The sequence below is a fragment of the Ceratotherium simum genome, chromosome 5, assembly GCF_057802395.1.
Source record: "Ceratotherium simum simum isolate JZ-2026a chromosome 5, ASM5780239v1, whole genome shotgun sequence".
NCBI lineage: Eukaryota > Metazoa > Chordata > Mammalia > Perissodactyla > Rhinocerotidae > Ceratotherium > Ceratotherium simum.
The window spans coordinates 20817852-20841596 of NC_141904.1; the positions used below are offsets into that span (position 1 = coordinate 20817852).

General features: G+C 42.9%; 1 protein-coding gene and 1 non-coding gene across 2 annotated transcripts in view; one reads left to right on the plus strand and one right to left on the minus strand.

Moving 5' to 3' along the window:
* The window catches only part of NEK11 (NIMA related kinase 11), a 233818-nt gene that overhangs the window by 20787 nt on the left and 189286 nt on the right, over nt 1-23745 (minus strand). The window lies entirely within an intron of this gene.
* On the plus strand, nt 47-152 carry LOC147916983 (U6 spliceosomal RNA). Its single transcript, XR_015552396.1, has one exon. It is a non-coding gene; the product is annotated as a U6 spliceosomal RNA (small nuclear RNA).

Here is a 23745-nt window from a genome sequence, read left to right on the forward strand (position 1 = left end):
TGAAGAGTTCATGTGGCACCTAGAGAACTGGAAGAAAGCCAGAAATGGGCTTAAAAGGGCAGCACACATAGTAAATGTGGAACAATACAGAGAAGATTAGCATGCCCCTGCTCGAGGATAACATGCAAATTTGTGAAGCGTTCCATATTTTTATGGTAACTATTTGAGGGGATGGATGTGTTAGCCACCCTTATTGTAGTAATCATTTCACAAAATATACGTATATCAAATCATCACGTTGTACACCTTCAATTTACACAGTGTTATACGTCAAATCTATCTTAATAAAGCTGGAAAAAAAGTTGGAAGCAGAGTGTTGTGGGAACACATGGGAATCTGCAGTGTAGGGTGAGTCAGACAGACTGGAGAGGACACTGGATGTGTGTCTAATCTTCCTGGGCACAGGACTCCCCTGAATGCAGACTCTGATTCAGGAGGTCTGAGTTGGGGCCTGAGATTCTGCATTTCTAATGGGTTTCCAAGTGATGCTGTGCTGGTCTGGGGCCACACTTTGAGGAACAGGACTCAGTTGACAAAGCCCTCTGCCAGAAACAACAGGCAGGCGCATTACTAATCAGGGGGGAGGGCTATGAGCATTGCTCTTGAGAGCCAAGAATGCCTCCTGCAAAAGTTACAAGGTGATGAAATCAATGAGCGGGCCCAGTCTGTCATGACTGCTTCCCCACACCAGCATCAGGACCAAACACACACAACTTTCCACCTATGCTTATTTTTCCCACTCTTGCAGGAACTCTTATCTTGAAATCAGATCATGTTCTATTTGCTTCATCTCCAAAATTTTGTAATAACTTCTGTCACACAGGGTCCTCCAACATTTCCTTGATTGACGTAACATCTGGTGCTGCCGACACTGTCCCAGGTTTAAGTGGCCATTGCCTGCCTGAGGTTCAGGCCTGAGCGGACCCACAACCTGCAGCTGGCGGGATTGAGGCCTCACTCCAGTATTTTCTATATCAGATGTGAAGAACAAAACAGGAGTTATTGCCTGAAGGCCCAGCCTTCAAGTAGTTCCACCGCAGGCTTTACAGCATCTCAACTTCCTTTGGGATTAAACCTCTTCTACAAACTTCCCATTTTCCACTGAAATGTTTTCTGAAGTGTTACATTCCAGCAAAGCTAGAATCGTTAATATATGTTTAGGAACCAGGACTTTTTCACGTCTAATTCTTGCCGTGTGATGATTTCTCTGCCATCAGTCCTTGCAAATCAAGGGAAGCGCAAACGCTAACTTTAAAAATTCACAAGCTGAAGTTGAAAGGAACATTTTTCCCCTCTCTGATCCAAGCCAGACAGTGTTTGATGCTGGCATACCTCGATTTTCCCTCTCTCAGCTACTGCCTAAGGATAGAGAGACAGGGAGATACCAGTAAACACACAGACACACGCTCAAAATACCGGCAAGAGCTCAGGCTTGGAGCCTTAGGAAAACTAGTTAATGCTTGTTCTTCTTTTCAAAACATAAGCAAAAGGACAAGACTCGGAATAGCGCAGGTCTTGAGAACTTTGTCCCCTGATGAAGCTGTTGAATGCCTCGTCTGTGTCTACACCCAAGAAAGGTGTTTGCATTTAACAAATGGGTTCAATGTGAGTGAGTGGTGTGTTCCTCTAACGCCTGGGGGGACGTACAGAACTAGCTTTATAAGTGATAGATACAAATTAAAGATCCATGAGAAAAGTTTATAATATGCTTGTATTCACTTTAAATTTGCTCTAATTAGGGACCATTAAAAAATATGATGATTAGCAATTAGGTTGTTTTTACGCTTGAGTCACGCTTTCATTTGCATTAAAAAGTTCTATTTGAGTAGAAAATCAGAGAGGCATAATGTTTCTTTCCTTTTTCAAGAAATTAGGCTATTTCAACCATATGTTTATAATAACCACAAAACTGTCTACCTGGTGTACGAAAGAAAACAAACAGCTTTTTGAGTTATTTTTACATATACACACAAAGAAAGCCATAAGAATCTTTATGCATCTGTACTGATGTCAAAAGACATACAAACAGGGAAGCTGAGAGAGGCCTGTCCCAGGACAACTGAATGTTAAGGCTCTTTTCCACCAAAGATGCTAAAGGAATTGCTCAAGTTTCATGGAGAAGCACAAAGCACATACCATGGTTCGAGAATGCCTTTGAGGTGGGGCCGGCTGGCAACTTGCGCCAGTTACTAAGCTCCAAACCCATTCTTCTGTTCTCGACCTTGTGATGCTGGGTCCAAGACTCTGCTGACCATATTTTAGCTTTGCCCACTGCTCCCTATTAGGTTCTATCAATTGGGGGTGCTAGCGGGAGACAGGAAGGCAGGAGGAGAAAAAAGGGACTTGACCTTCAGTTCCAGTGAATGTCATGTCGACAACATGTCTTCCAGCCAGCAATAGCTGAATCCAGTTTGCAGTTTCTCCAACATTTGCAGACCCAGCTCCATCGTTTCCCCTCAGAGACACCAGCACCAGAGGCAGGCAGCCTCTCCTCCGAAATCTGAGGACGACCCCACGAAGCCCCTCCTCCAAGCTCAGAGCCAGCAGCAGAGCCAAGCAGGGGCCCCTCCCTGAAGGTCTGAGTCTGCTCTCTGGGCCCCTCCTCCAAGCCTCTAAGTTTTCTAGTCCCAAACTCTTCCTTTTACTCTCCCTGCTTCCCTAATAACTGCTTAACAATTCTATATTGAATTCTCTCCATTAAATAATTGGTGTGGTTTCTTTCTCCTAACAGGACCCTGACTGATAGACATGTTAAGAAAGGCTAGGCAGGACTCCTTTCCAAGACATAACATTCTCTAAGCACAGAAGATTTTCTTATAAAATTTGTTGTGCAATTTGATATTAAGTCAGCTGTGGGTTAAACTACCTGGTCCTTATTTGGAACATGAAAGATGAGCACAAGAGAACCTATATCTCTCGATGGGTGTTCCATGAGCTTCCACATCCATCTACCGCTATTCATGCTCTAACAGTAAATAGGATCAATAGGATGTGAGGTGGTGTGAGATGGTGGTTACAGGATTCTACACTTTGACTTCCATAATGCAACACACACACACACACACACACACACACACACACACACGCTTTCTTGGATGGAGAAATTGGAAGAAAGCAATGAGAGCGATTTCTGGAGATGAATCTGGAGATTCACAACGAGAATCCCAGGTACAGTTAGATGAAAATTATACGTCATTACAAGAATAAATGCCAGCCTTGTTAAGTTGGCAGCTGACAGTTATTTCCTTGTAAAGTGGCCTAAAAAGTAAATGTATCTTGATTTGAAAACCTTTTAAATGAGTGAAAAAGACCTGCCAATTCGTTTCTTTTTTGGAAAAGCAGTGTTGAAAGGCTGCTTGGTTCAGAGGTTAATCCAGGGGGCAAAACTATCACCCAGGCTTTGTACTAAAGAGCTACTGTCTTTGTAGGAGAAAAGCAACCAAGTGTTGTACAGTCCTGGTCATGCAAATTCCTAAGATCCTTTTGTTTGTGCTGGTTTCAAACAGAAAGATTACATACATGGAAACACAGAAATATAAAAATTTTCAGATGTGCTGTTTTGTCTAGAACACAGTGAGGACTGTAAAAACTTCCTATGTCTTGTCTCCTGTCTACTTCCCTTGCCTCTAATTTTTCTTCTTCCTATTTAAACCATCTGAAACAGGCACTCTAGGTGCCACAGGGGTTCTGAGACTATTGGCTGAATCACCCTCACTGCTATTCTAGATTAGCAGGGATCAACTTGAGTTTGTGATGCTTGTGACAGATCTAGAAGCTAGTTATGAGGCTGAGTTGGCTGAACATTCATTCAACAGATATTCAGTATCTTCTGAAGAAACAGCATCAGGCTATGAGCAGATTCCTCAGAGGAAGGATCTCTGGAGCCCACATCCACCCCAGACCCCACACTGCCGAGACTGGTACTCAGGAGATGTGGATGCTAGGTCTGTTCTGTAACACAGGTTGAAGCTTAGAGGATGTTCCCTTCATCTGTAAAATGGGCTCACAGCTACACTGCTTGTCCCCAGCCTTAATGTAAGGGTCAATGGGCAAGGAAGGCGTATGCTACACCATCTCAAAGGCAGGAGAACTGTTATAATTTTCACAATTTCGGCCCTGTGCATTCCCAGTCAGCCTGTTCTGGTCCTCATGTAGGAGAAAAACAGCAGCTGGACACAGTCATCAGTGTGGCAGGTAGTGATTCTGATACGAGAAGGAGGACGCCATTGGGGGCAAGGGGAATAAAAGTGACTACAGTTCACAGGCTTCTCCCACATTCCTGGCACTGTGCTAATCAACACATGTTATCTAATTATTTCAACCCTGGGAAACAGGCATTGTCATCCACATTTTACAGATGGTAAAACTAAATCTCAAAGAGGTAACGCAACTTGTTCAAGATCATATTGTTGTTCAGTGACAAAGAGTCACAGTTTGTACCTAGGTTTCCCTGACTCCAAGAACCATGCTCCTAACATCTCAGGGCAATCACACATCCTCATCCAAGCCCCCCCTCCCCGTTTTGGCTTTAGGTGCCTTCTCTCAGGTGATTAAAATTTTATGGGCAAAACATAACTTCTTAGGTGACTGTGATCTGGTTAATTTCTGAGCTTTTCTCTACCTGGAATTATGACAGGTTCTAATATTTTCCCAAGATAAGTTAAGCCAACCAGTTCTTTAAAATAAAAAATAAGTTCAAAACATCTCTAGCCTTTGTGGGCTTCCACTGAATTAGCCAGTAGATGTCTAAAACAATAGTCAGTAGTTTACATCTTTTGCTAAATCATTATCTTCTCTAGGACGTTTATCACTAGACCTTACTGATGTGCACACACCAAATGTTTGCAAGAACTATACCCTCCAATGATATCCTATGCAGTGCTGGTCTAGAGTGTCCCTCCCAGTGGCAAACATTTGCTGCCCTAGCACATTTTTTAATACTTCTGCTCTTGGATAATCATGCATTTTCCTAAACATTATTCACTCATCAATATTCAGCCAACACCAGGGAGTACAACAGTGTGCTTCTGTATGCTTTATTGCATTTAATTCAAGGTTTATAATAAACAAATGAGACTAGGCAACAGTATCTTTCCCTTTATCTTCCCCAGTATCTTTTCCTGCTTCCCTTTATGGAGCAGGAAAGAGAGGCTCAGGAAGTTTAGGCAATTTGCTCAAAGCTACAGAGCTGGCAAATCACAGAGGTGATTTAGAAGTTCCAGGCTTCCAACTTCCCAAGGCTGATACAGTTCTGGACGCACGTAAACAAAGGAACCTACTGATCCACAGTGGAGTTTATGGGAGGGGGAAAAACAGTTAACAGGCCCAGTGGATATTTCCTTCCCGCCAAACATGGCTTAGGAAGAAGCTCTGTGATGCTCATGCTGGGGAGCTAGAAGCAAATAACTGCACTGCATATTTACAGCCATTCCATCAAGGGCATTGACAACAGGCAGCTTAAAAAAAAATGAAACATCATTTTAGAGCACAGTTTGGGTGACGCAAACTGCTTGAGACGCCACATTATGTTGTTATATAACTGCTGTCTTTTCCTGTATTTGTCATTTTTCTGCACAGATACACACTGTACTTTCTTCTATTGATGTTCAGAAGCAGTCAAGAAACACATCCCACTGCAGCTGACACTCAAAAGGTGCAAATTCCAGAGGCTCTGACATTGCTTTTCACTTTGAAGTTTGAAAGAATATTTGTCAGGTACTAAGTAAAAGTAAAAATAAAAAAATCTGAGATGCAAGAGATTTAAAAAACATAAAATCTTTAGAAGGTAATAGCTAAATCATTCATCAGTGATGTTGTCTACAAAATGTCTCCCCACCTAGTCCTGAGAACTTGTCTTTAAGGCCCCACTGTCTTCCATAAACACCTCGTTATCAAGTATCACATGAAAACCCTGCTTCTCACTGCGGCCCTACACGTTATCTGGAGAAAACAAACCTATGGGTTTCTGAAAACCGCCCCTAAAGCCCATTTTCCTTAAGCCTAATCACAATCCACCTAGGAGATTACTATAGATTAGTGAGCAACCTTTTGGAGACTCAGAGAATGCAGTGAGAAAGAAACCCATTTTTTAATGCCCTCATATTTCATTCATTCATCCTCTCTCTCATCCATTTGTTATTTATTGAGTAACCTAATCTTTGTGCTGAGGAATCAGCAATGAACCAGACAAAGAATCCTGTCTAAATCATCTCAGTATCTTTTTTCTATGGACAAGATGCAATAAGGAAATCATATAATCACATCTGCCTTTCAAAATACAATGTTTCACCCTCACATTTCTGAACATGAGGGGAGTTTTCTTTATAATGCTCTTCAGGCTGTCTGACAAAAGACTCCTCTCTTAATTTACTCACCACTCATTCTGCTCTTCCCTTTAGGCAGATAAGAGCGTCACACACACAAAAATTAGAAAGCATTTGGCTTGCACCCAAACATCCTAGTCTATGAAGAATCTTGGTGTGATTTGGGGGGTAGTGAAACCTCATTGTCTGGGAGTTGTGTTTAATGAGAACACCTTCTTGGGCTAATGCAGGCAGGGGGAAAGGAGGTTGTTCTACGGTGTCTCACAGCAAGTGTCATGGCGTCCATGCTTCTGACAGTGGGAGATCCATTTTAGCCTGGATCTCAACTAGTAAATGATTCTTTTTATGCCAATGACTTTTTTAATAAGTAACCCAAGTAACTTCAGAGCCTAACTTGTGTTGCTTGGGTTCTCCCAAAGACTCAATTGGGAAAGAATGTATAACAATGAGTTTTAATATGTTTTTTCCAATACCATGGCAGGCAGAATATTCACACAGAGAACAAGAAATCTGATATTAGAGAGAGCTACTGGCCAAACAAACAGCAGAAAGCATTCAGGGGAAGTAAGTAGCACCTAGCATTTCACAGAGTGCATTAGAGGGTACATTACTTACAAAAACCAGCCAATAGTCATTGCACTTAAATTGAATCTTGAGAATCCTCAGATGCAAATATAAATAACTTCTGCAAATTATAAAAGGGCCCTCATACAAAGAACAGAGCATCCCAGTTCAGAACGTGCAGAAGACTACCAGCAAAATGTGTGCCATACAAGGAGGAGAGAAATCTAGATGAGACTAGACAAGTCATACTGTAAAACGATAATCCCCAATTCTTAGAGAAGGAAGTGGAAATTTATTGTGCTCACTCCCTCTCGTCCTTTGCCCCTGTACATTTAGCCATCAGAATTTGTTTTTATATTCTGTACTCATAAATTGTTCACATGCCAGAGGGTAAAGTTGATCACACTCAACAAATCCTTAAGATGTTTTTAGACAGTTCTGATTTAAGAAACCCCTCCAGGTTTTATTATATTAAGGCCTTCCTGGCCATTATGGATAAGATTCTACTGCCTGAACATGGGCAAACCAACCCAGCAGAACCCCTCACTGAAGGCTGATGAGGCTCCATATTGAGTTACTAATCAATAATGGATGTTATTTTGCGTCCTGCTTTTCTTAGAACGTCTATAATGGTGATTGTACTTCAACACTCATTGATTAGGAGTTGACCATAAAAATAGAAAGTCAAAACACTGTTAGTTAATTAATGCATGGCAGTAGGGAAACATACTCATCAAATCAGCCAAGGGTGTCCCTGTCATTTATTCCACAGAGAATTTAAATCAAAATCTGCCTTTAGTTTTGCTCTTACCCCTTCGTCAAGGGTCACATATTTTTAATTTAAAAAAGTGAGAAGCAAACATTTAATTCTAATTAAAATCAACAGATTGTAAATTCCCTAGAAAATACTCTAAGTTTTACTTTTGAAGAGAGTTTAGACCCTTAGAAGACTATACATGGTTTAGTTCATCATAGGACAGCTTTCCATCACCAAAGAAGCCACCTTTATGAAATTCACATCTGCATCTCCTGCAGAAGGATTGTTGAGGATGTGACTTCACTCAATATGCTCTATGTAAAACACCACGTGAGAAGCTCTGTCTTCCTGAGGAACAGGTAGCACATTCAAATCCTGATAATGAGAACTAGGAATTGTATCACACTTCCCTTTTTTGACTTGGCCTCCTGGCAGCTCAGAGCCAAACTGTACGCTCAGCCACAGCAACTATGGTCAAACAGTGACTTCCTCAGTTTCTCTCTGATCTTCATTTTCTATTTATATTATTTTACTAGCCTTATTGTATATTGCATTTGATGTAAAAATAGATTACATAAACTTCTCTCAAGTGTTAGAGGGAAGCTCTGATCAGCAAAACATGCTATTCATATGTGTCAGCTGCTAACTCGATTTTCAAATCCTTTTGACAAAGAGTTAGAGAATAAATAAATTTTTAAATGAAGTAGATTTTCAGTCTCTCAAAGGCAAAGACTGTGTCTGCTATTTCTCTCTTCACTCTATCATTCTCTGCAAACAGCAGGGGCTCAGTAAATGCCACTGATGGCAACAAGAACTAACACTTGCTTATTGAGGGTTTGGTCCATATTTCTTGGAACTTGATGTAAACTGGAAAGCTATTCTTGATCTCTAAATAAGAGGTGCAGGATAAGAAGACAGATGGAGAAGTTCTTGGCTTCTCTGGTGAGCAGTTCTCTGATCTTATAGAGTTGGGCAGACTCTTAGAAATCTGGGTACATGTCTACAGCCTGTTCTGAGGCTCCTGCATCAAGTGCTCAGTGGAGATCCAGAGAATTTGGTAGCACTGCAGCAACCCTGGGCCCAGAACACTAATGGACAATTGTCCAAGAAACAATGACTTGAGCAAGAGACAAAGGAGACAGAGCCCTTGGCCTGGGCATCAGCCTGTGCTTCTGTGAGCTACATTCTCTCACCTGCCCTCCTCCTCTCCAATCTCAGCTGGTTCTCTGCTTTTCTCCTTGGTGAACATCATAGTTTCCTGGGATCAGAGCACTGCTGCCGACAAAAATACTGCAAAATGATCCTTTCTTCTTTCCTCTTGTGAGATGAGGCAAGAGCAGAGGCACCCTGCCTTGTGTGAACTTCCTCTTGTCATCTCATTTCTGCCCTGACATTGGTGAGGGTGCAAACAGTTTGACACGAGTAAGACAGGACTGCACACGAGCTCAGCTTCCTGCCCGGGCCGCCCGCATCAAGGCTAGGCCTATGACCGAGAACTAGGGCAGGGCTCCAAAGCTACAGCAGAATCAACTTTGCAAAAAAGGGCTGAGCCACCCCTGACTTGCTGGGGAAGATCTACTCCTGTGTCTGGTGTGACTTATCTGCAGAGAGCCCTGGGTGATGAGTTGGCTTTCTCCAGGCATCCCAGGAAAACCCTCTCAGTAGTTGTGTGCTTTCAAGCAAAGGCCCACTCTTTAACTGCTAAAATCAAGAATCTGGACAATTCGACTCACAGAAAAGCTACTGAGAAACCTGAGTTCTCACCCTGTCTGGGATGACCGGCAGGGCACACATGGCATGCCCTCCCTCTGCCTCTCCACACTGTGCTGAACCTTGACAGTGGGGTCAGCAGCCCTGAGGTTTGTGATACCGAGAGACTCTGGACGACACCAAATGAATGCCGGGAGCACTCAGTACGCTGAGAAGGATTTTTCAGGAATTCACTGTGTGCCCTGGACCAGCAGTTCCTGAGACCCTGGCTGAGGTGCCGTGGCAGGCGGGGAAATGCACACCACCTAGAACCCAGAGCTAGGCACAGGAGTGGACAAACATTCCCAAAGGGAGTGTGTCAGGCTTGTCCTGCTGTCTGGCACAGGTGACACAAAGCAAAAAGGGTGGCAAACCACAGCTCAGGACATTCCTTCAGCCATCTCTGTTCCCCAGTTAGAGGTCCTTTGGGAGATATTTTACGTACCATCGTGATACATGCAAGTGACTTTCAGAGACTTGTACCTGCCTCTCAGGACCAGGGGAGAAAAAGCCATAAGAAAGTAATCGCATCTCAGATAAAGAAAACACCTGACGTTGTGGGCTGAATCGTACCCCCCAAATTCATATGTTGAAGCCCTAACCCACAATACACTTCAGAATGTGACTGTATTTGGAGACAAGACCTTATAAGAGGTGATTAAATTAAAATGAGGCTTTTAGGATGGCCCTAATCCAAAAAGACTGGTATCGTTATGAGAAGAGAAAATTTGGACACATGGCGAGACACGAGGGATGCATGCACATAGAGAAAAGACCATGTGAAGAGGACACAGCAAGAAGGTGACCGTCCGCAAGCCAAGGAGAGAGGCTTCAAAAGAAATCAAAACTGCTGACATCTGGGTCTTAGATTTTTAGCCTCCAAAACTGTGAGAGAGTAAATTTCTGTAGTTTGTCATGCAGTCTGTCACATTTTGTTATAGTAGCCCTAGCAAACTAATACATGTGATTTTTCTGATGAGTACTGTGAGTTGCTTTAGTCTGGGAAGGAACAGAGAACACTTCTCATCCCCATTTTATAGTTCTGCTATTTATTTATCTACTAACTTATTTGTTTATACCCTCTCATTTCACAAAGCATTTGAAGGAGCCTAAAAGAATATTAAAATAATTCATTGAGGGGCCGGCCCGGTGGCGCAAGCGGTTAAGTCAGCGCACTCTGCCGCGTCGGCCCGGGGTTCACCGGTTCGGATCCCAGGCGTGCACCGAAGCACCACTTGTCAAGCCATGCTGTGGCGGTGTCCCATATAAAGTGGAGGAAGATGGGCATTGATGTTAGCCCAGGGCCAGTTTTCCTCAGCAAAAAGAGGAGGATTGGCAGATGTTAGCTCAGGGCTGATCTTCCTCACACACACACAAAAATAACAATAATAATTCATTGAAACCAGGGTGAAGGGAAAATAAAGTCAGGAAAGTAATAATCTAAGTGTAAGATCAACACGTAGTAATATATACCGTATAATTTTAGAGAGGAGAGGCAAATTTGATTCTATGATTCCTAGTGGCCAAAGCAAAGAAGAAAACAATCGTTATGTTCACCAAACCAAGCCCTAGGATTAAAAGCAAACTAGTTGCTCAGGAGAAACATAGTTTCCCAGATGCTGAGACCTGAGAGAAAAGAATACTGTGCTGTGGAGGATGAAGTCCTGACAACACACTATAATACAGAGGATGACGATGACAATGAATTTACAGTGACCATCTCTTGTCATGTCCCTTAATGCAAATCAATGGCATGACATCAGAGTACATTCAGGACAATTAGAAGTGAGAGCAAGAAGATGGAGGGGAGCCCCCACCCCCAAATTCATGGTCATGGAATGAGTGGATCCAGTGGTGAGATTTAGAAGATGGAGACAAATGGGTGGTATCCATCTCTTTCCAGCAATCTTTCATAAATATGGTTCCTCACAACCAGGTTTTTGAAGATTGAACAGCAAAGAGTTCAAGATGATTTCTATGGCAGGAAACTGGAAAGCATGTAATTCTGTGTCATGTCCAGAGGGAAGGATACTGTGTCTTAGTCTGTTTGGGCTGCCATAACAAAATACCATAAACTGGATAGCTTAGAAACAACAGAAATTTATTTCTTACAGTTCTGGAGGTGGGGAAGTCCAAGATCAAGGTCCTGGCAGATTCGGTGTCTGGTGAGAGCCTGCTTCTTCATAGACGGCCATCTTCTTACTGTGTCCTCATGTGGCAGAAGGGGCAAGCTAGCTCTCTGGGGTTTCTGTTATAATCCCATTCATGAGGGCTCCACCTTCCTGTCCTAATCATCTCCCAAAGGCCCCACCTCCTAACACCATTGCCTTGGGGGTTAGGATTTCAACATAAATTTGTGGGAACTCAAATATTCAGACCATAGCAGATACCTCTGGCAAAAGGCAGAGAATGTGGAGATGAAGCAAAGCTCTCACCTTCCTCACAGGGTGTTACGGCATAATAGGTTTCTCCAGGCCTGAATGCCAAGAGGGAGCACAAATCAGAATGCTCTGGAGTTAGACCAAGGTGGGCCAGCTCTGTTTGGAATCTGGAAAGTTGAAGGACTTGTGGCAAGTGGGTCAAATCCATGGCCCGTCCCAGTCTGGCAAGGGGAGAATAGCATGTCTGGTATACTCTGATGACTTAGGTATTACCTGGTGCTTTAGTCAAGGAACAACAATGTAGTCCTCAAAAATCTCTGATGAACTGGGCTTACAACAAAGATCCCTGGACCAGCCTTGAAGCAGATCAAGAGGTCAAATTTCAGCCTCATTTCCACGACAGAGTCTAGACCCTCTTGTCCCAGAGGCATCTGTTGAATGCTCCTTGGCTTCACCAAAGCGCATGCCCGCTCCCACAAGGTTACTTATCTAGCCAGCCCGGCTTCTGTCAGCCCAGGTGGACAGAACACACCTTCTCTTTCACATGGAGTTAAAACACCATGACTCGAGTATTAGTCCAATTTTTCTAAGATTTTGCCCATTACTCTATACTTGACTCCACCCAGAGTGCTTCTGGCTGTTCCCTTTGCACAGCCAGGTTGCACAAGGATGACTTGCCTGCCCATGCCCCTTACACCCAGAGGGGCTTAAGAAGGACAGTTGTGACTCCCTGAATCTATCCCACCTTATCAAGACTCCAAAATAACGTTTGTTTAGATTACAAAGTCATGCACCACATAACAACATTTCCATCAATGATGAACCACTTATCTGATGGTGTTCCCATAAGATTAGTACCATAGAGTCTAGGTGTGCAGTAGGCTGTACCATCTCGGTTTGTATAAATACACTCTATGATGTTCGTACAACGATGAAATCACCTAACAATGCATTTCTCAGAACATATCCCTGTCATTAAGTGACACATGACTGTATTTCTTTGCCAATATCTCCACACTGTACTGTCAGAGGGAGCCTGCCTTCTTCTAAGGTCCTAAGAGTTGGGAGCCCAAATGCAACAGTTTATTCCATGGCTGGGAATTGAAGGGGTCAGGCTGGATGCTGATTTTCTTTTCAAAATTTGGCAAATAGAAAACTATTAGAGTCAAAACTCAATGAAGAGAGCAATAAATATGAGACCTCTTACTTAACCTGCACTACCTGGTGGTGTTTAGGGTTTTCAGCACCAAACAGATTGTAGATATTTCAAAATAATATAGGAACAGCTGTGTTCATTTATTATAATTTTATCATAAACATGCTTAATTATTTCAAAATAATGCCTATTCCCCCAGCTGGGAAAAGTACAAGTTTACTACAAGTCAGGCATGGTCCTAATGGAAACCAAAAACTTATAATTTATTTGATTTTCTTATTTCTTAAGAAGAAAAAATAACTGTGAACAAGGAAGAATAACCAGGAGACACCAGGCGACTGACGACGTCCTGGCACCGTGAATGTAAACATTGCCCAAGAAGTCTCTGAGCTTGTCGCCCACCTGCCCCCACTCCCGGCCCCAGACATCTGTTTTGCAGTTGACACTAGCTAGAGGGTCCTCTTTAGGATCTTTCACTTGGAAGCAGGATTTCAAATTTATGTAGTAAAAAAACTGACAGAACAAGTGTTTTCACAGTCAATTAGCCAGCAACTCCTAAAGCTAGGGGCTGTAGAATGGCAATTGGAAGGGTCGAGAAACAGGTGTGAGAAGGAGGCATCCAGCATGTAGTTCTGGGTGCCCACTTGGTACTAAATAGAGCACTATTAATAGAAGATTTTGTGGTAATGAGTCCCCCACTTTACAGGTGAAGAAACTGAGACTTGGAGAGGCAAAGGGACTTGTCTGAGACCACAGAGTAAGAAGAGGAGCCATGGTGCAAGCCCAGGTGGTTCAGATTCTAAAATCCACGTTCCGCTCATTACAGCAATGCACCTCTGACGCCTCCCATTGTTATCGAAAGGGAACAAATGGAATTAGGGTACAAATGTGTTAAGTGTCAGCTGGTACACACACACAAACACTATTTAGAAAAAAATATCTAGAGAAGACTTTTTCAGGGGAAGGTGAGATCCTGAGGGCATAGATGTGAGCAAAAGCCAGAGAAGTGGAGGAATGGCTAAGGTGCCTGGCATGAGCACATTTTATTTTGCTCCTGAGAAAGGGAGGAAAGCAACAGATGCCACAAAACTAGGATGGAGATGCTGGGGGGTGTAGTGGACTTTGGGCTGTACCCCAAGATCCCCCTTCAGGAATGAAGTCTCATTCCCCAGCTGCTGGGAGTGGCCTTGGCAGGCAGCCATCAGCTGGCAGCCCTCTCTGGGAACTGCCCTCAGCTCAGCTGAAGAGCTGCCACACCAGGGCTCACGGCCCTTTCTGAGTTCCTACAGCCAGTGACAGGTGCGTGCAGGGCTCTGAAGCTCAGCCCCCTCGAGCCAACTTGGGACAACTTTGCAAGGCCATCTCAGCTTCAGCACATCCGTGCACTTGACAAGGCCCCGCTGAGATGGTACCACAGTCCGACTTCTCCCTCTGCCCAGTCCTGCTTCCTTCCCTCCCCTCCACATGTGTGGACCCAGAGAGCCGCCCCCACATGGGAAACTTCCGCATGAAAATCATCTCAGAGCCTGCTTTCCAGTGTGTTTACCTGTAACAGGTGGCTAAAGAGCACTTTTTGTTAGTTTAAAGTTTCTTCAGTCCTTGTGACATGAAGCTTTTATCACCAGTTCCCAAATCTTCAAAAAGGTCTAGTGCTCTCAAAAATGATTTGCAAGAGGAGGAATATTAGGGAAAATGGATAAAGAGGCCAGGTTTTCAGTCTAGAGCAATATGGTACAGAATGGAGACAATCAGACAGAAGAGATATTCACAACACCCAGGGACTTGCAGAAGTCTTGGGAAGGGCTGGGAGCTACCACAGGACATGGACTTAGGGCTTGAGCCGAAGTTGCCTAGACCTGGAGGGGCAGGGACAAGCTGGCTGACGTGCAGGTTACAGTCATGAGGCTGAGCCTCGCCTTCATAGAAGGGGGTTAAGTCATTCCTGGGCCGGGAACCAGATACCATAGGTCCATTTGAGGGAGAAGGTGTCATCCGAGCAGTGCACAGATCTGTCCATCCCTTTGGAAGAGATGGGCCCCTCCTCTGAACTTCCTGGGTGTCGGCTCCACTCAGGTGGCACCTGGCATCCACCCCCAGTCTTGAGAATCACACTTCAGGTGTCCAGTCTCCCCAGCAAGGGTGTCAGGTGTCTCCCTTCGTGCCTCAGAACACTTAGCACCTCTCACCTAACCGACTCCCAGGAAACGCACATTAATTGATCGCAGACCTGGAGGGCGCTGAGTAAGCAGTCTGACCGGCTCTTTAAAGGCGCTCCCAAACCTTACACGTAAATTTAGAACTGCTGCTCTTTGGGCAAAGAGCCCTTATTTGCTGGTCACCAAGCCTTCCTCCCTTCCTACAAGCTTTTGTTGTTGTTTTGAAATTGAAATGCTGGTTTCAATCAGCAGTTCCTTCAGAAGTGCTGCCTGACACTGACCTTTTATTAAAGAAACGGAATGTTGGAGGCATAACTGACACCTTTTCAATGAGATTTGGAACGTGGAGGAGAAAAGAACCATCACTTCATCTATTTCTCCATTGAAGGGTTATTTCAATCAGTGAGATAGCATGAACTTTATTTATAAAGCACTCGGAAACCCTGAAATAGTAAGTTCTTTGTATTAAATATATATATATTTGATATATATATCAAATATATATATATGATAAAGGAGAAGCCTGGGCTGAGAGAATGAGATGCTGTCAAAATACACATACCAAATACCCACCAACTCAGACAAGCATGTGAAAGGGCATAGAACTTGGCAGCAGGGACTGAGCCTAGCTGCTAGCTTTCGCCTTGGGTGTTTTACTTAGCCTTTCTCTATCACAGAATCCCCATATTTAAAGTGGGCTGGCATGTACTTATGACCACCAAATGAGAACAAGTAGGTTCCAGAGCTGATGCCAGGCATGTGGAAGGTTTGTGGTAATTAAAAGTCTCCTTTAGAGTTCCTGATGGGACCCAGGCTTTTGTGTCACTCGGCTCCCACTGTCACAATCCCATCTCAGCAGTGGTTACCAGCACTGGTTTTAAAATTAATCAGATTTCTCATTGAAACATAGTCTTGCCACTTACTAGCTGTGTGACAGCAGGAAAATTTCTTAACCTCCTGATGTACAACCTCTTTACTTATAAAATGGAGAGTCTTGCCTACCTCGTGGGTATGTGGTGAGAGCTGCATGTGACAGAGGGTGTCTGGTTTAGCACACTCCTGGCACAGAGGAGAGCAAGCTTCCCTCCACATAAGCATCGCGATGGATTTGGTCCAGTTCAGAACCGGAGCTGATATTATTACAAACCTCATGCTACTCCATCTTGGAAACGCTTTTAGCGAGTGCTTAATGCTCCGCCATGACTTTTACAAGTGATTGCCACTGCACCATGAACTATATATCAGGTTAACGAGAAGGACCATAGAGGTCGTGGGCTTCTCATCTTCAGTTTGACCTTCCTCAGTCAAGGTCTTCCTGTGATTTCAAGTGAAAGAAAAATTTCAAGAACTTGTGAGCCAGCTATTTAAGACAGAGCCAATTACTACATTTGCCCTCGGTGTTACTTACAGAACCTCCTTGTGCCTTCTGCAGCCTCTAAATAGTTGACTTCAGCCCTCATCACAGCGCTCCGCCGGGGCTGTGCTCTGACCTTGGTAAGAACTTTCCAAACAGCTGACATGAGAGTTCAACAATGAAATTGCCAGGAAACTCTCCGCAGCCCTGCAGCACTCAAGGAAGGCTCTGCAGCCACAGCAGCTGACACAAGATCTAGGGCCATCTGGTTAAGGACAGGCCTCCTTGACACACACACAAATACACAAACCAGTTTTGAGCACTGGAATGGCATGCACTGTGTCGGACATGCTGGTGCAGGAAAGTCCTGAATGCAGCCCACTGAACACACCAGGGCCCTAGGCAGCTCCATGGGAACCGCCCTTCTTCTCATCTTCTTCAACAAAGACTATGTACTGAATGCTACTTACAGGAGAAGCAACACCCATTTGGGCATGATGCTGTATGTCACCACACTGACGCCTGGTCTCTAGGTGTTAATCAGCTAAGACTGATGACACCAAAATCAGCAGCCCTGGAAAGTGATTCCCCTTACATGTTAGGCATTTAGAGCACCACAAATCCCTCCACCTTGTTAAGAAAATTCACACAAAAATCATCGGCTAAATGGCTAAATACAAAAAAAAAAAGTATCACTTTTTATTAACTTATGTAAGCAACACTATTTAACTCCCAGCAAGCAACATTTCTGGTAAACTGTGTTGAAAATCTCAGCTGAAACCTGAGATCAAAAGTGGCTTCTTTCCTTCCAGTCCAAACCTAGACTTTGGGACATTTTGTGTACTTGACTCTCAAGTGTGTTTGCTGGGAGCTATGTAAATACAGCTTGCTAAATTCCAACAAATACACAAAAAGCAAGTAAAATAGACCCCACAGTGAAAGTCCACATTTATAAAAGAGATAGATAGATAATAGATGATAGATGATAGATAGATAGATAGACAGACAGACAGATAGGGAGATAGGGAGATAGAGAGATAGATAGATATAGGAAGATGCTATGAAACATAAAATCAAAAGTTTGACAACACACTCCGTGGGGAAACGGGAGAAATGGCACTCAGACATTGCTGGTGGGGATGCAAAATGGCATTTGGAAATACCTACCAAAATTATATATGCATTTATCCCTGACCAAACAATCCCACCTCTAAAAATCTATCTCAAAGATAAACTGGCAATAAAACAAACAACAAACAAAAAACTAATGCATAACGCTATTCATTGTAGTACTATTTGTAATAGCTAAAGACTGGCAAACTCATATGTCCATCTAGGGGGCAGGCTGAATACACAATGGTACATTCACATAAAGGAGAACTCGGAAGCTATAAAAAGGAATGAAGTATATTGCTATATACTACTATGAAGTAATCTCCAGAATATATTGCCAAGTGAAGCAGACAAAAGTATGAGTAACATGTAACCAATTTCTTAAGAAGTTGGATGGAGAATGCCTTTATTTGTATATATTGAAAAAATGAAAGGAAAAGCCATAAAATTTTTAAAAAATGATTCTCATTTGGGGAAGAGAGAGAATAAGGTAAGGGATCAAAGATAGAAGCTGGTCTTCTTTTTTGTGTGTGTGAGGAAGATAGGCCCTGGGCTAACATCCACACCCATTTTCCTCTACTTACTTACTTACTTATTTATTTATTTATTTTTAATTTTTTTTTTGTGAGGAAGATCAGCCCTGAGCTACCATCCATGCTAATCCTCCTCTTTTTGCTGAGGAAGACCGGCTCTGAGCTAACATCTATTGCCATTTTTTTTTTTCTCCCCAAAGCCCCAGTAGATAGTTGTATGTCATAGTTGCACATCCTTCTAGTTGCTGTATGTGGGACGCGGCCTCAGCATGGCCAGACAAGCGGTGCGTCGGTGGGCGTCCGGATCCGAACCCGGGCCGCCAGCAGCAGAGCACATGCACTTAACCGCTAAGCCACGGGGTCGGCCCCACTTTCCTCTACTTTATACGGGACGTCGCACAGCATGGCTTGACAAGCGGTATGTCAGTGCGCGCCCAGGATCCGAACCTGGGAACCATGGGCTGCTGAAGCAGATCCCGCAAACTTAACCTCTACAACACGGGCCTGGCCCCCTTAGAAGCTGGTCTTCTTTAAACATGTCTTTTTATAGATTTGACTTTAGACTCATGGAAACATTTTACATAATTAAGAAACAAAAGTAATAAAACAAAAGCAGTTTATAAAAATTTGAAACAAATAAACCTCTATATACTTACATAGAAAGTAATGATTCAGCTAAATATAGATCAGTGCATGCATGAGAGGAAATTACTGAGGTAAAAGGGCTAGAGAGAATGGCTCTAGGAGCTCACATAGGGCCACGAATAGTGCCTCTTCATATCTGCCAAACCAACATTTATTACTAAACTGGATAAATCACTGGCCATTGGATAGAATACACAGAAGGGTCTTGCCTCAGTAGTGGGCAATAATCAGCCACAGTTTAATTGCTGCTCTGGTCCCACATAACAAAGCTCAAAAGTAAGACCTAAAAGGATCAAACTGTTTCTAAGTAACTTCACTGAATCCTAAAACAAAGCTCAAAACTATTTATTGGAATACAAAAATATCCGGCACCCAACAAGGTAAAATTCACAATGCCTGACATTCAATCAAAGATTACCAGGCATAGCAAAATGCAGAAAAATATGACCTATAATAAAGAGAAAAATATATCAATTGAAACCAACCCAGAAATGACACAGATGTTAGAATTATCAGACAGGGACATTAAAATAATTATTATAACTATATTCTACTTGTTCAGATAGCTAGAGGAAATACTGAACATGTTAAGCAGAGACATGGAAGATATAAAAAAGACTCAAATCAAACTTCTAGAGATGAAAACTACAATGTCTGAGATGAAAAATATGCTGGATGGGATTAACAGTAGATTAGACATTGCAGAAGAAAAGAGTAACTAAGTTGAAGACATAGCAATAGAAACTATCCAAAATGAAACAGAAAGGGGGGGAAAAAAGCCTAAAAAAATGACTAGGGCATCAGTGAGCTGTGGGACAACTTCAAGAAGCCTGATATACATGTCACTGTAGTTCCCAAAAGGGAGACACACATCCGTGCAGACAAATATTTTGTTTTTCCTGTACCCTCTGCATGAATTGATTTAGAGTTACTGTCAGCACAAGGAGATCCCTTGCTTCTCATTAAGAACACTTCTTAGGGCTCAGATGTTTTCTAGGGCATCAACTTCCAACCTGAGACATGGGCTCAGAAGCTCCCCCCAGACCCTCAGGCCTTCTCTGTGGCTTCCCATTCTCCAGGCTGAGTCTTAGTGAGGTGGATCCCATCCCTAGAACTTTGTCCCAGTGAGCAAGACAATGGAGGCCACACCTACCCCATTCTCCCCAGGCACAAGGCCTCTAGGCCACTGCAAAAACCTGACAAGTCCCTGACAGAGAAACCGGAAGTTCAGCCTCAGAATGTCCTGGGTAGTGAGTCTCTCTAACAGCAGGCTTTGTGGGTCCAGAAACGTTAGGGACAACTGCTCGTGAGGTGTCTGAGACTTTAACCCAAAACCTGGCTTTCCTTGTGACAATTCTGTGGGGAATAAAGGAATTCAGAACTACTAAGCTAACATAAGACTATTCACAGATCTAAATCCATATCCACAACTACTATGCAGTTACAACTGGGGCTTATGACGCTAAGTGATAAATCCACTATATGATATTCTGGAAAAGGCAAAACGATAGAGACAGGAAGCAGATCAATGGTTGCCAGGGGCAGGGTGCGACAGGAGCAATGGACTACCAAGGGTGAGCACAAGGGAATGTTTGGAGGTGAGAAAACTGTTTTATAATCTTGATTGTGGTGATGGTTATATGACTATATGCACTTATCAAAACTGATAGAATTGTATACCAAAAAGAGTGAATTTTATTGTATATAAATAAAAAACTGATGCATTTGCAAAAACTCATAGAACTATATACTAAAAAGGGTGAGTTTTTCCAGATATAAATTATACTTTCTTTAATAAAAAAATGGAAAAAAGTGAATAAAAAAAGAAAAACATAACTATATAAGTATAATTTTATATAATATTTGTCTTTTATTAAGGTCAATCCCAACTCATACTCTGGTAACAAACTCCTCTAAGAGTGCAAGTCCTCTTGACTCAGTGCTTCGCAAACTTTAATATATATGTGAATCTCCAGAGAGTTTATTAAAATGAAAACTCTTATTCAAGAGGGGAGAGGCCAGAGATGCTGCATTTCTCACAAGCTTCCAGGTGACGTCAATGCTGTTGGCCCATGGACCACACTTAAAGTAGCAAGGCCCAGGACACTAGTGAAATCACTTGACATATAAAGGCCAAGAGAACTATTCATTCAGATTGAACAAGCCCTTCGAGGCATGCTACACTGCCCTGGCCTGTGTGAGTTAAAGGATTGGCTCCTTGATAACAGCGTGTCACTTACTACCCTCATTGCTGAAAGGCGACCAGCTGTCATTTCATAGGTCCTCCTCTTTGGCCTGCAGTGGAAGCCTAGAGCCAGGCTTGGAATCAAATCCAGCTCATGGTGGTAAAGAAAGCTCTTCTCAACAGAAAACCAGAGACTCCTGCCCAGAGGGTGGAGGCTTCAGGAAGCCCATGAAACCACAAAGGCCCATCCATCCATCCATCCATCCATCCATCCATCCATCCATCCATATATGAATAGCAACCACTCTTCAAATGTACATGGAAATTACTCAGCCACAGAGAAGTCAATACATATTTCTTGTGATTCTGCTGACATTCCAAGACTTTGAGTGGTACCACCTAACAACTGCTGAGAGCCAAGTGCCGCCTGTGCCCCGGCAGGGGAGTTTCATTTGTAGAGTGGTCTCTCAGTAGGAGTAAGAAGTGACCTTGACAGGGAGCCAAGTGTTGGCGCCAAGTGTTGGCTTTTATACTCAACAACCTCATGACACTTTCCCAGAGAATTGGCACTTCTTTTTGCATGCTAAAAAAAAAGGTATATAAATGTCTTCACGGACAGCTTCTTTGTCCACAGATGCCCTCAGGTACAAAATGTCACTTAGCAGACTAACACATGCCAACGCCTTCAGATTCTTGGCTCAGGGCTTTTCAAGAGGAGCAACTACACGTATATTGAGAGTCTATTATAAGTTGTTAACATTTGTTGAGCACTTACTATGTGTCAGGAACTATCCTAAGTGCATTTCATACATTCATGATCTCAGCTAACCCTCACCACGACCCCATGACGCAGGAACCATTATTAGCCCCACTTTACAGCTGAGAAATCTCAGGCACAAAGAGGTTGGGTAACTTGTTCTAGGGCACACGCTAGTAACTATAAGCAGGGATATAAATCCCACAGTTGCTGTCCCCCCGCCCACACCTTCCCTCCTGACCACTGTGCTAGGGTTTACTCTACGCCTGAGACTGCATAGAAATGCTCACTAAGCCTCAGGGTCTCCCACTGAGAGAACTTGAAGAAACATGGCAGTATGGTGACCACATGCATTGCTCCCCAACATCCTTACAGAGCTTCACTTTCTCACAATAGGGATGATGAAGCCATTTGTCTGATACCTTAAACCACCACACACTAAGCCTTTAGAGGCACCGATGGGGAAGGCTGTGGAGGGATCAGGTTTGGTAGGGAAATCAAGAGTTCAGTTTGGGGCATCCTGAGCTTGAAATGCCACATGGACGTCCAAGGGGAGATGTCGAAGAGCAGGTTAAAATTCACATATTACTGAAAGATTAATGGATGAAAAGATATGAAGAATGGGACTTTCTTAAAAGTAACACGGGAGAACAGATGGGAGTAGAGATAAAACAAGGTTTACCATGAGTTGATCATTGTTGAGCTGGTTGATGAGACTGTTGGGGTTGATTATACTATTCTGACTACTTTTATAATATATATCTATAACTTCCCCAAATTAATTTTTTAAAAATTCAGAAGGACATAGTGTCACTTATATAGGATACCATAAAACATGTATAACTTGGATCTAATCATGAAGAAATACCAGACAAACCCAAATTGAGGGATATTCTACAAAACAACAGGCCTGTACTCTTTAAAAATGTCAATATCATAAAAGACAATGAAGAGCTGAGGAACTGTTCCAAAATAAATGACACCCAAGAGACATAACAACAAAATGCAATATGTGGTCCCAGTTTGTATCCTGAATCAGAAAAAACAATTGCTCTAAAGGATATTACTAGGGCAATCAGTGAAATCTGAATATCAGTTGGTATATTAAATAGTATATATCAATGTGAAACTTCTTACTTTAATCATTTATTGTGGTTATATAAGAGAATGTCCTTGTTCTTAGGAGCTACACACTGAAATATTTAGGAGTGAAGAATCATGATGAATAAAATTTATTCTCAAATTACACAGTAATAATAATAATTATAATAACTTACAAATACATATATTGTATAGATAGATGTAGAGAGATTATGCAAATATGGCAAAATGTTAACAATTGGCAAACCTAGGTAAAGCATATATAGGTGTTCATTGTGCTATTCTTACAACTTTTCTATAGGCTTGACATTTTTCAAAATAAATTAAAAAAAAAACTATGATTAACTTGATGTAATCAGTATCCCTGAAACACATCCCTTGTGTTCCCATCCTTACAGCCTTTTGAATAAAAAGCTATCTTCTTTACTCCTCAGTGCTGAGTACCAAATCTACTTGATGTTTCTTCAAGAATGCCTCTTGTATCAGTTTTACATGCATTATGTCACTTACTCATCACAGCAGGCTGGCAGGTAGTCCCCAGCTGCTAGGGGTGTCATTGGTGGACCACCCATAGTTGCCAGCCCCTTTGGGGATTTGGCTGGAGAACATCCTGCTCAGTCACAGTCCCTTCCTGGGGTGGCCGACATCCAGTGCTTGATTGACCTGGGGTTGTAAAGGCTTGGCCCTCTTGCTTCAACTCAGCACAGTTCTGCACGGCCATCCCAGCTTCGGAGCGCTCTGTAGAGTCCATGGAGGCTTCTCGAGACCGCCTCTCAGCTTGACATGTCCCTGTGCCCAATTGCTTCCTTCCTCTCCTTTTCCCAGGTTTTGGCCTCAAGAATACTCCCTCACAGACCCCCTGCACAGTGATCCTCATCTCTGAGTCAGCTTCCTGGGGACCCAGCTGCAGTAATAATATCATGACTCTTTTGCAGATGAGGAAACTGAACCTCAGAAAGTCACTTGACTAT